At 41.5% G+C, this 13,663-nt stretch overlaps 1 non-coding gene across 1 annotated transcript; it reads left to right on the forward strand.

Annotated features, from left to right (window-relative positions):
* The first annotated feature begins 12,063 nt into the window (after positions 1-12,063).
* Positions 12,064-12,188, forward strand: LOC132501825 (U6atac minor spliceosomal RNA). The gene has a single exon (XR_009534328.1). It is a non-coding gene; the product is annotated as a U6atac minor spliceosomal RNA (small nuclear RNA).
* Positions 12,189-13,663: the final 1,475 nt, after the last annotated feature.

Here is a 13,663-nt window from a genome sequence, read left to right on the forward strand (position 1 = left end):
TAAAAGCACTTAAACATGGGGACAATTAAAATATATTTTTTAATTTGGACGTTTTCTGGCCTCATAGGTAATATGAATTGCCCTAAATCCAAGTAAGAGTAAGCGTTTCTTTAGAGGTTTTCAAATGAAATATTTTTCCACTCTATTCAAGGCCAACATAATTATAGATCACACTATGTCCTTTGTAGAGTTCTTTTTTTTTTTAAATCTAGTCAGCCCACTGTGAATGTGGACTTTCAGTGGCTCCAACAGGAATGAGCAAATATGTCACAATAACCCCAAGAATCTCTTTGCCCCAATGGATTTAAAGTGTGTCACTTCTGAAGAATTTCTTTTCTTTCACATCAGCTCAGTTATGTATTTAGGAAGATGAATTTTTCTGCCTCTACCAGTATTTCTAGGTACGTTCCCAGAAAAGAAGTTCCTCTGATCATTTAGTACACAGTATTTAAAAATAGTAAATTAATTTAGTTCTTTGCATCCAAAATTACTCATATATTTTTCTTTTTATACATTTCCTAATTATTGACTTCACATTTTCTCAGGGTTTATCAAGATGAGTCTCTTTCATTAAACTGTCATTCAACATGAATTGGTAGGATAAAGTTTGGATAGAAATTTTTTTAAAAACTCCAAATTACAGTGGTTTTTACAGGCTTAAAAAAGATAGAAGTTTATCTCTCTCACGTAACAAAGGCATTCTAAGACAGGTATGCTGGCTTCAATATCATCAGGGACCTAGGATTCTCCGCACCAGCTTTCTACTTCACAGTCCAAGATGGCTGTGCTAATTCCAACTGTCACATTGGCACTGAACCCAACAGAAAAAGATAACATTGAGACTTTTGCTAAGACTTTTTAGAAGTTATACATACTACCTTTGTTACAACCTTTCAGAAGTTATACATACTCAGCTACTTATATGACATTGACCATGACCAGAACATTGCCACATTGCAACATTTAGGTTCAAGATATGTTCGAAAATACCAGGTAGGTAATCATGTGCCCAATTTATATTCAAAGATCCTATTGGTAAATAAAAATAAATTGAAACTGGGGAAGAATCATCAGTCTCTGACACAATACATCCATGAACACCCATCCTTGTATACGGAACATACTGACTTTCACCTCCAAACAAGCAATTCCAAAGTTGCATCTGAATACTGTACCCAACTTCAAGCCCAGGATGTCTAGGGATGTTCCTTTCTTTCCATCAAGGTGTGATATGACTTCCAATGGCCTAGTTATTTATAAAATGGTGTAAAATCATAAGGGTAATCACAATACAATTTTCCAAATAATACGCAATTAGCAGCCTGGTGATAGGATAAGTTCTTAAGCTTGTCCAGCTGGAAGCCCCTGATTCTACTTTCTGGGAAAAACTCCTTTGTCATCTGTAGTCCCAGTCTCTGTCCTTAAGAGGTTGTCCCCTGTCCATTATCCTCCATGGCCCCATCTAAAGATGCCCTTAGAGTGTCCAAAGTTACACATGGTGCAGATTTGGGAGCCCCACAGGTTGATTTTAAAGGATGAATTGTCACAAATTTTTGTAATTTTTTGCTACCTTCAATGCCCCTTTTAGAAGCCATTTGATTTGTTTGCTTGGTTCCATATACAAGAAACCATAGCTAAGTATTTTTGCCTAGACATAGTTTTTAAGCCTAAAAGCTGATCTTACACATACTGGCTCCTAAACCCTTCTTATCCCTTTTTTTTTTTTTTTTTTTTCAGAAGCTATATCATTTATTTACAAAACAATAGCCTTGGGTAGAAAGACAATACACTAACTTTGTCTTTCCCTTGGGAGACTTGCTTAAGGGGAAAGGAACTCTTAACCAGGGAAGGTAGCAGCTGCTGAGGCTGCAACTACAGAGCTACCGCTGGGAAGAAGGAAGGAGCAAAGAAGAATATTTTCTGCAATCTCTTCCCTTAAGGTTTCTAGTACTGTACGTATCCCTTCCACGTCATTACATCGGATAGAACATATTCATATGACTACACCCACCTTTAACAGAGCCAGTCAAAAGTTGGCTTTATTTCTGGCAACCGTATGCCAAAAGAAAGGCTGGGGGCTCTATTACACTATAATTGAAGAGAAAAATATTCAAAGAGCAGTATCTGCCACCAGATGACCTTGCTTTTAGTGCAAACAAGAGCTTGGGTTATGGAGCCAATGCCTCAGTTCAAACCCTAGGTCTGCTACTTCTAGTAACTGCTGGCAAGTTTGTTTCAAATGAGGATAATGTTATTGCCTAAGCCTCAGTGTTGTCATAGGAAGAACATAAAATAATGTTAGCAGAATGTCTGGCACTAAGTACAGAGCTCTATGAATATTAGATATAATTATACTACATTATGGTGCTTATAATAATTATGATAGAGCCGGAGGAAGATGGCGGAAGAGTAAGACGCGGAGATCACCTTCCTCCCCACAGATACATCAGAAATTCATCTACACGTGGAACAACTCCTACAGAACACCTACTGAACGCCGACAGAAGACCTCAGACCCCCTAAAAGGCAAGAAACTCCCCACATACCTGGGTAGGGCAAAAGAAAAAAAGAATAAACAGAGACAATAGGATAGGGACGGGACCTGCACCAGTGGGAGGGAGCCGTGAAGGAGGGAAGGTTTCTACACACTGCAAGCCCCTTCGCGGGCGGAGACTGCAGGTGGCGGAGGGGGAAAGCTTCGGAGTAGCGGAGGAGAGCACAGCAACAGGGGTGTGGAGGGCAAAGCGGAGAGATTCCGGCACAGAGGATCGGTGCCCTCAGGCACACACCAGCCCGAGAGGCTTCTCTGCTCGGCCGCCGTGGCGGGCGGGGCTGGGAGCTGAGGCTTGGGTATCGGCTTTCAGTCGGAGCGCAGGGAGAGGACTGGGGCTGGCGGCAGGAAGAGAGCCTGAAGGGGTTAGAGCACCACGGCTAGCCCGGAGGGAGTCCGGGGAAAGGGTCTGGAGTTGCTGAAGAGGCAAGAGTCTTTTTTCACTTTCACTTTCGTTTCCTGGTGTGCGAGGAGAGGGCATTAAAAGGGCTGCTTAGGGAAGCGCCGGAGACAGGCGCGAGCCGCGGGTAAGGCGTGGACCTCGGAGACGGGCGTGGGCCGCCGCCGCCGCCCGCCGCCGCCGCGGCCCGCCGCCGCCCACCGCCCGACGCCGCCCGCCGCCGCCGCGGCCCGCCCGCCGCCGCCCGCCGCGGCCCGCCCGCCGCCGCCCGCCGCGGCCCGCCGCCGCCGCCGCCGCCGCCGCGGCCCGCCGCCGCCGCCGCCCCCGCGGCCCGCCGCCCGCCGCCGCCGCCGCGGCCCGCCGCCGCCGCCGCCCCCGCCTGCCGCCGCCCGCCGCCGCCGCCGCCGAGGCCCGCTGCCGCCGCCGCCCCCGCGGCCCGCCACCGCCGCTGCCTGCCGCCGCCCGCCGCCGCCGCAGCCGCGGGGCCTGTGTGCGAGCGCGGGTCACTGTCCGCCCCGCCTTCCGGGGGACCTGTGCACCCCGCCACTGCCGGGGTCCCGAGACCCGTGGACGGCTTTCCCGGGAAAGCGCACGGAGCGCCACGGGCTGCTGCAACGTCACGCCGGCCTCTGCCGCCGCAGGCCCGCCCCACACTGCGCGCCCCTCCCTCCCCTCTGCATGAGTGAGCCAGAGCCCCCGAATCAGCGGCTCCTTTAAACCCGTCCTGTCTGAGCGAAGAACGGACGCCCTCCGGCGACCTACGCACAGAGGCGGGGCCAGGTCCAAGGCTGATACCCGGGAGCTGTGAGAGCAGAGTCAGGGAAATCTCTCTGTGCAGCCTCGGAGGCAGCGGATTAAAGCTCCACGGTCCATTTGATGTGCCCTGCGTCTGTGGAGTGCATGAATGGACAGCGAATCATCCCAAATTGAGGAAGTGGACTTTGAGGACAAGATTTAAGACTTTCCCCCCTTTTCCTCTTTTTACAACGAATTATTCCAAAGTAAGGAGGTGGACTTAGAGAGCAAGATTTCAGACTTCTTGCCCTTTTCCTCTTTTTACAACGAATTATCCCAAATTGAGGAGGTGGGCTTGGAGAGCAAGATTTTTGATTTTTCCCCTTGCTCTCTTTTTGTGAATGTGTATGTGTAATCTTCTGTGTAAGATTCTCTCTGTATAGCTTTGCTTCCACCATATGTCCCAGGGTTCTATCGGTCCGTTTTTTTTTTTTTTTTTTTTTTTTCAATAATTACTTTCTAATTTTAATAACGCTACTATATTTCATACTTTACTCTATTTTACTTTACCTGCTCTTTCTTTTGTTCCTACCTTCCCTTCCTCCCTCCCTCCCTCCGCTCTTCCTTTCCTTCTTTCTTTTTCTTTCCTCCCTCCCTCGCACCCTTCTTCTTTCCACTTTCTTTTTCTTTCCTTCCTCCCTCCCTCCCTCCTGTCTTTCTTTCTTTCTTTCCTTCCTCCCTCCCTCCTCCCTTCTTCCATTCACTCTTCCTTTTGCTTTCATTGCCCCCTCCCTCCCTCCTTTCTTTCCTTCTTTCTTTCCATCCTTCCTCACTCCCTCCCTCCTTTCTTTCTTCCTTCCTTCCTTCCTTTCTTCCCTTCTTCCTTTCTTTCCCTCTCTCTTTCTTTCTTCTACTAATTCTTTCTTTCTGCTTTTTCTCCCTGTTATTCTGAGCTGGGTGGATGAAAGGCTCTTGGTGCTGCAGCCAGGAGCCAGAGCTGTGCCTCTGAAGTGGGAGAGCCAACTTCAGGACACGGGTCCACAAGAGACCTCCCAGCTCCACATAATATCAAGCAGCGAAAATCTCCCAGAGATCTCCATCCCAACACCAGCACCCAGCTTCAGTCAACGACCAGCAAGCTACAGTGCTGGTCACCCTATGCCAAGCAACTAGCAAGGCAGGAACACAACCCCACCCATTAGCAGAGAAGCTACCTAAAAACATAATAAGGCCATAGGCACCCCAAAACACACCACCAGACGTGGACCTGTCCACCAGAAAGACAAGATCGAGCCTCAACCACCAGAACACAGGCATTACTCCCCCCCACCAGGAAGCCTATACAACCTACTGAAACAACCTTAGCCACTGGGGTCAGACACGAAAAACAACGGGAACTACGAATCTGCAGCCTGCAAAAAGGAGACCCCAAACACAGTAACATAAACAAAATGAGAAGACAGAAAAACACACAGCAGGTGAAGGAGCAAGATAAAAACCTACCAGACCTAACAAATGAAGAGGTAATAGGCAGTCTACCTGAAAAAGAATTCAGAATAATGATGGTAAAGATGATCCAAAATCTTGGAAATAGAATAGACAAAATGCAAGAAACAGTTAACAAGGACCTAGAAGAACTAAAGATGAATCAGGCATCGATTAAAAACACAATACATGAAATAAAAAATACTCTAGATGGGATCAATAGCAGAATAACTGAGGCAGAAGAACGGATAAGTGAGGTGGAAGATAAAATAGTGGAAATAACTGATGCAGAGCAAAATAAAGAAAAAAGAATGAAAAGAACAGAGGACAGTCTCAGAGACCTCTGGGACAACATTAAACGCACCAACATTCGAATTATAGGGGTTCCAGAAGAAGAAGAGAAAAAGAAAGGGACTGAGAAAATATTTGAAGAGATTATAGTTGAAAACTTCCCCAATATGGGAAAGGAAATAGTTAATCAAGTCCAGGAGGCACAGAGAGTCCCATACAGAATAAATCCAAGGAGAAATACACCAAGACACATATTAATCAAACTGTCAAAAATTAAACACAAAGAAATCATATTAAAAGCAGCAAGGGAAAAACAACAAATAACACACAAGGGAATCCCCATCAGGTTAACAGCTGATCTCTCAGCAGAAACTCTACAAGCCAGAAGGGAGTGGCAGGACATAATTAAAGTGATGAAGGAGAGAAACCTGCAGCCAAGATTACTCTACCCAGCAAGGATCTCATTCAGATTTGATGGAGAAATTAAAACCTTTACAGACAAGCAAAAGCTGAGAGAGTTCAGCACCAGCAAACCAGCTTTACAACAAATGCTAAAGGAACTTCTCTAGGCAAGAAACACAACAGAAGGAATATACCTACAATAACGAACCCAAAGCAATTAAGGAAATGGGAATAGGAACATACATATCAATAATTACCTTAAATGTAAATGGACTAAATGCTCCCACCAAAAGACACAGAGTGGCTGAATGGATACAAAAACAAGACCCATATATATGCTGTCTACAAGAGACCCACTTCAGACCTAGAGACACATACAGATTGAAAGTAAGGGGATGGAAAAAGATATTCCATGCAAATGGAAATCAAAAGAAAGCTGGAGTAGCAATTCTTATATCAGACAAAATAGACTTTAAAATAAAGACTATTAGAAGAGACAAAGAAGGACACTACATAATGATCAAGGGATCAATCCAAGAAGAAGATATAACAATTGTAAATATTTATGCACCCAACATAGGAGCACCTCAATACATAAGGCAAATACTAACAGCCATAAAAGGGGAAATCGACAGTAACACAATCATAGTAGGGGACTTTAACACCCCACTTTCACCAATGGACAGATCGTCCAAAATGAAAATAAATAAGGAAACACAAGCTTTAAATGATACATTAAACAAGATGGACTTAGTTGATATTTATAGGACATTTCATCCAAAAACAACAGAATACACATTTTTCTCAAGTGCTCATGGAACATTCTCCAAGATAGATCATATCTTGGGTCACAAATCAAGCCTTGGTAAATTTAAGAAAATTGAAATTGTATCAAGTATCTTTTCCGACCACAATGCTATGAGACTAGACATCAATTACAGGAAAAGATCTGTAAAAAATACAAACACATGGAGGCTAAACAATACACTACTCAATAACGAAGTGATCACTGAAGAAATCAGAGAGGAAATTAAAAAATACCTAGAAACAAATGACAATGGAGACACGACAACCCAAAACCTATGGGATGCAGCAAAAGCAGTTCTAAGGGGGAAGTTTATAGCAATACAATCCCACCTTAAGAAACAGGAAACATTTCGAGTAAACAACCTGACCCTGCACCTAAAGCAATTAGAGAAAGAAGAACAAAAAAACCCCAAAGCTAGCAGAAGGAAAGAAATCATAAAGATCAGATCAGAAATAAATGAAAAAGAAATGAAGGAAACGATAGCAAAGATCAACCAAACTAAAAGCTGGTTCTTTGAGAAGATAAACAAAATTGACAAACCATTAGCCAGACTCATCAAGAAAAGAAGGGAGAAGACTCAAATCAATAGAATTAGAAATGAAAAAGGAGAAGTAACAACTGACACTGCAGAAATACAAAAGATCATGAGAGATTACTACAAGCAACTCTATGCCAATAAAATGGACAACCTGGAAGAAATGGACAAATTCTTAGAAATGCACAACCTGCCAAGACTGACTCAGGAAGAAATAGAAAATATGAATAGACCAATCACAAGCACTGAAATTGAAACTGTGATTAAAAATCTTCCATCAAACAAAAGCCCAGGACCAGATGGCTTCACAGGCGAATTCTATCAAACATTTAGAGAAGAGCTAACACCCATCCTTCTCAAACTCTTCCAAACAATTTCAGAGGAAGGAACACTCCCAAACTCATTCTACGAGGCCACCATCACCTTGATACCAAAACCAGGCAAGGATGTCACAAAGAAAGAAAACTACAGGCCAATATCACTGATGAACATAGATGCAAAAATCCTCAACAAAATACTAGCAAACAGAATCCAACAGCACATTAAAAGGATCATACACCATGATCAAGTGGGGTTTATTCCAGGAATGCAAGGATTCTTCAATATACGCAAATCAATCAATGTGATACACCATATTAACAAGTTGAAGGAGAAAAACCATATGATCATCTCAATAGATGCAGAGAAAGCTTTCGACAAAATTCAACACCCATTTATGATAAAAACCCTGCAGAAAGTAGGCATAGAGGGAACTTTCCTCAACATAATAAAGGCCATATATGACAAACCCACAGCCAACATTGTCCTCAATGGTGAAAAACTGAAACCATTTCCACTAAGATCAGGAACAAGACAAGGTTGCCCACTCTCACCACTCTTATTCAACCTAGTTTTGGAAGTTTTAGCCACAGCAATCAGAGAAGAAAAGGAAATAAAAGGAATCCAAATCGGAAAAGAAGAAGTAAAGCTGTCATTGTTTGCAGATGACATGATACTATACATAGAGAATCCTAAAGATGCTACCGAAAAACTACTAGAGCTAATCAATGAATTTGGTAAAGTAGCAGGTTACAAAATTAATGTACAGAAATCTCTGGCATTCCTGTACACTAATGATGAAAAATCTGAAAATGAAATCAAGAAAACACTCCCATTTACCATCGCAACAAAAAGAATAAAATATCTAGGAATAAACCTACCTAAGGAGACAAAAGACCTGTATGCAGAAAATTATAAGACACTGATGAAAGAAATTAAAGATGATACAAACAGATGGAGAGATATACCATGCTCCTGGATTGGAAGAATCAATATTGTGAAAATGACTCTACTACCCAAAGCAATCTACAGATTCAATGCAATCCCTATCAAACTACCACTGGCATTTTTCACAGAACTAGAACAAAAAATTTCAAAATTTGTTTGGAAAAACAAAAGACCCCGAATAGCCAAAGCAATCTTGAGAACGAAAAAAGGAGCTGGAGGAATCAGGCTCCCTGACTTCAGACTATACTACAAAGCTACAGTAATTAAGACAGTGTGGTACTGGCATAAAAACAGAAAGATAGATCAGTGGATCAGGATAGAAAGCCCAGAGATAAACCCACGCACATATGGCCAACTTATCTTTGATAAAGGAGGCAGGACTGTACAGTGGAGAAAGGACAGCCTCTTCAATAAGTGGTGCTGGGAAAACTGGACAGGGACATGTAAAAGTATGAGATTAGATCATTCCCTAACACCATACACAAAAATAAGCTCAAAATGGATTAAAGACTTAAATGTAAGGCCAGAAACTATCAAACTCTTAGAGGAAAACATAGGTAGAACACTCTATGACATAAATCACAGCAAGATCCTTTTGGACCCACCTCCTAGAGAAATGGAAATAAAAACAAAGATAAACACATGGGACCTAATGAAACTTCAAAGCTTTTGCACAGCAAAGGAAACCATAAACAAGACCAAAAGACAACCCTCAGAATGGGAGAAAATATTTGCAAATGAAGCAACTGACAAAGGATTAATCTCCAAAATTTATAAACAGCTCATGCAGCTCAATAACAAAAAAACAAACAACCCAATCCAAAAATGGGCAGAAGACTTAAATAGGCATTTCTCCAAAGAAGATATACAGACTGCCAACAAACACATGAAAGAATGCTCAACATCATTAATCATTAGAGAAATGCAAATCAAAACTACAATGAGATATCATCTCACACCAGTCAGAATGGCCATCATCAAGAAATCTAGAAACAATAAATGCTGGAGAGGGTGTGGAGAAAAGGGAACACTCTTGCACTGCTGGTGGGAATGTGAATTGGTACAGCCACTATGGAGAACAGTATGGAGGTTCCTTAAAAAACTAAAAATAGAACTACCATATGATCCAGCAATCCCACTACTAGGCATATACCCAGAGAAAACCATAATTCAAAAAGAGACATGTACCAAAATGTTCATTGCAGCTCTATTCACAATAGCCCGGAGCTGGAAACAACCTAAGTGTCCATCATCGGATGAATGGATAAAGAAGATGTGGCACATATATACAATGGAATATTACTCAGCCATAAAAAGAAACGAAACTGAGCTATTTGTAATGAGGTGGATAGACCTAGAGTCTGTCATACAGAGTGAAGTAAGTCAGAAAGAGAAAGACAAATACCGTATGCTAACACATATATATGGAATATAAGAAAAAAAATGTCATGAAGAACCTAGGGGTAAAACGGGAATAAAGACACAGACCTACTTGAGAATGGACTTGAGGATATGGGGAGGGGGAAGGGTAAGCTGTGACAAAGCGAAAGAGAGGCATGGACATATATACACTACCAAACGTAAGGTAGATAGCTAGTGGGAAGCAGCCGCAGAGCACAGGGAGATCAGCTCGGTGCTTTGTGACTGCCTGGAGGGGAGGGATAGGGAGGGTGGGAGGGAGGGAGATGCATGAGGGAGGGGATGTGGGAACAGATGTATATGTATGACTGATTCACTTTGTTATAAAGCAGAAACTAATAAAAAAAATAAAAAAATAAAAAAAAAAAAAAAAAAAAAAAAATAATTATGATAATGATTGTATGTTTTGTCCCATATCCTTTAGATTTACTTTAAGATTTACAGTGGGGCTTCCCTGGTGGCGCAGTGGTTGAGAGTCTGCCTGCCGATGCGGGGGATGAGGGTTCGAGCCCCGGTCCGGGAAGATCCCACACGCCGCGGAGCGGCTGGGCCCATGAGCCACGGCCGCTGGGCCTGAGCATCCGGAGCCTGTGCTCCATGGCAGGAGAGGCCACGGCAGTGAGAGGCCCGCATACCGCAGGAAAAAAAAAAAAAAAGGTTTACAGTGGAATGAAGCTAAAGACCACATTTCCTGTCAATTCTCTGTATCCATATAGGCAATAATTACTATGTAGGAGGCACTGTTTGAGGCACTGGGTCACTGAAGAAAACAAGATCCTGCTCTAATGGAACTTCTGAGAGTCTTATCTCCAATGAGCCTCATTTCTCACTGCATGACATCCCAGTCCTCTGGACAGGTAGAGTAAATGAAAAGCTATAATTTCTTAGCATGCATTGCTATCAAAGTTTTCCTGAAGGCACCAGCCTGCCTTTTCTCAAGAGACTGTACACCCAGAATAAACCACCAGTTTACCTGACTATTCCCTTAGTTATCTAATGGGCCTCTTATTCTTTGCCTGAATTTAAAATTATTTCCAAAGGTGAGAAACACAGGAGAGTGCTTACCCTGTGTATTTAAGCCTGATAATATATGGTGAGGGAGGTACTCAACATTCTCCTACCTGTTTCAGGTACACTTCGTTTCAAAAAGCAGACTCAAAGTGCACTTTGTGCTCAAGTCTTGGAAGATTATTCTCAATCTATATCTGTTTGCCTTATAATTACTGTCAAATCTTCCAAGATTTTACCAGTAGGTGTTTTGTCAATTTTTATTTTCCATAGTTTGAAAATTCTATCTCCCTCCACCCATGTCTGCAGAAGAATTTTAATTAGAATTTTAGAGAAAATTGATGTGGCCCTGCTAAACACACACCATTTGAATTAGATAGCCATCATTTTCAGATAAAATATTAAACATGTTAGAACCTTGACTATTCATTTGACTTGATTTTCTTCCTGTAATATTTTAGTACTTTTTATTTTGTTTTTTAGTAACATGAAGAAATTCTAACCAAACTTACTTATACAACATCTTTAACATGTAGGTAATTTTAACATCTAGTTAAAACATTCTTTCCAAAATATGAATTTTTGTTATGCTCCTTAATATATCTATATTATATTTAAATTATTAAATTTACATCTTAATTACAAGTATACCTAACCTCTAAAACATATCATTTTTGGATTTTCTTCTGACTCTAAGCATATTTTTAAAACGTGAATACTGTTTATTGATGGGATGATTTTATGTAATAAAAAATAATTACAGGGGCTTCCCGGGTGGCGCAGTGGTTGAGAGTCCGCCTGCCGATGCAGGGGACACGGGTTCGTGCCCCGATCCCGGAAGATCCCACATGCCGCGGAGCGGCTGGGCCCGCGAGCCATGGCCGCGGAGCCTGTGTGTCCGGAGCCTGTGCTCCGCAACGGGAGAGGCCACAGCAGTGAGAGGCCCACGTACAGCAAAAAAAAAAAAAAAAAAAAAAAAAAAAAAAAAATAATAATTACACAACATTTACTTGAGGCTTGTAACACAAAGTCTCATTCCCAAGGAAATCAGAAGCAAAATAAATTAGAGCAATAAAACACACGTCCTCACTATAAATCTAGGGATCATTCTGCAACACTGAACAGAAGATAAACAAACAAACTTGTTTTAAAATTAGATTTTAGTGTTGTATGAAAGGAGAGAAGGTTAGCACTCCCCTTGACAAGGATGGAAAGGCCCTTGGGCCTGACAATATGCATATGGTTAAGGCATTGCCACCTACTTCGTGGCATCAAGCACTGTTTTTATTGGGATTTACATATACACAGTACTATATATATAGTAGGTAATTAATATGGACCTACTGTATAGCACAGGGAACTCGACTCAATACTCTGTAATGACCTATATGGGAAAAGAACCTAAAAAAGAGTGGATATATGTATATGTATAACTGATTCACTTTGCTGTGCAGCAGAAACTAACACAACATTGTAAATCAACTATACTCCAATAAAAATTAAAAAAAAAAAATCCCAAACCATCCTCGACAGTTAAATAAATGAAAAATGAATCTTTAAAACAGATAAATAAATAAATTAGATTTTTAACTAAAGAAGTATAATAATAACTTGTAAAGATTCTGAATTATCTACAGGATTGTGACTTATTTGATAAATGTGGAAGACTTCTTTTACCTTGAGAAAGAAAAGCAAAAGCAAAATGTTTATGGTGTATGTTCATGTGTGTGTGTGTGTTTTGAAGAGTGGATATGAGGAATCTTGAAACACTAAAATCAATGGCTCAAGCTGAAAGACAATGAATATTGTTCCCATTGGGAAATAGGAAGATTCATACTGAGTAATGAGTGAGTTTTCTTCTTATCCAAAGAGCTGGAATTTATACCTCCTTAATTATCTGTACATCTTTTAGATGTTAGGAAGTAAAACAGGCAAGAACAGAACATAATCAAGAATTCTGTTTTGGTGCAGTTTATATCCATTATATCTCTTAAATATTCAAAAGGGCATGCCAAGTAAACAGTGGGATATATGAATCAGAAATTCTGTGGTGAACTCAGGGTGAAAATACAAATTTAGGAGTTATTGGCATGTGTATGATATTTACAACCAGTGGACTAAAAATAAGTCACATTGGAAAAAGTAAAGATAAGGAAAAGTGTGAGTTTATTTATGTATGTATGTTTGTATGTATGTATGTATGGCTGCATTGGGTCTTCGTTGCTGCGCGTGTGGGATCTTCCCAGACCAGGGCTCGAACCCATGTTCCCTACATTGGCAGGCAGATTCTTAACCACTGTGCCACCAGGGAAGCCCTGTGAATGTATTTTAGGTTAAACTTGTTTTGTTGAGCACATTTATCTCTATTTTCTCTTAAAGCCCCACTAAATAAGGGTAACATAATTAAAACTCTCTCTCCCTACTAAAGCTATCAAGAGATAAAATAGCAAGCAGCAAGTGCAAGTGTAGTCAATAATTTTTGGAAGTTAGAAAGCATATGAAGGAGGTAGGAGGACTGGGAAACTGGATACCAAGTGCCTGAAGGGTGAGGCCAATAAGAACAATTTATTCTGCTGGAAAACTCTAGGAAGGCTTAAATATCAGAGGAACTGTTTACTGCGAAATTTACAGGTGAGGTAGGGAGTTGAAAACAAGAAGATTGGTGGAATTCTTCAGGATAGGAGAGGAATTAGAACTTCAAATCCCCTTCCTCAGCCTGTTCTAGAAAAGTTTAACCAGGAAACTATGTAGATCACAGAGAAT

The sequence above is a fragment of the Mesoplodon densirostris genome, chromosome 1, assembly GCF_025265405.1.
Source record: "Mesoplodon densirostris isolate mMesDen1 chromosome 1, mMesDen1 primary haplotype, whole genome shotgun sequence".
NCBI classification, from domain to species: Eukaryota; Metazoa; Chordata; class Mammalia; order Artiodactyla; family Ziphiidae; genus Mesoplodon; species Mesoplodon densirostris.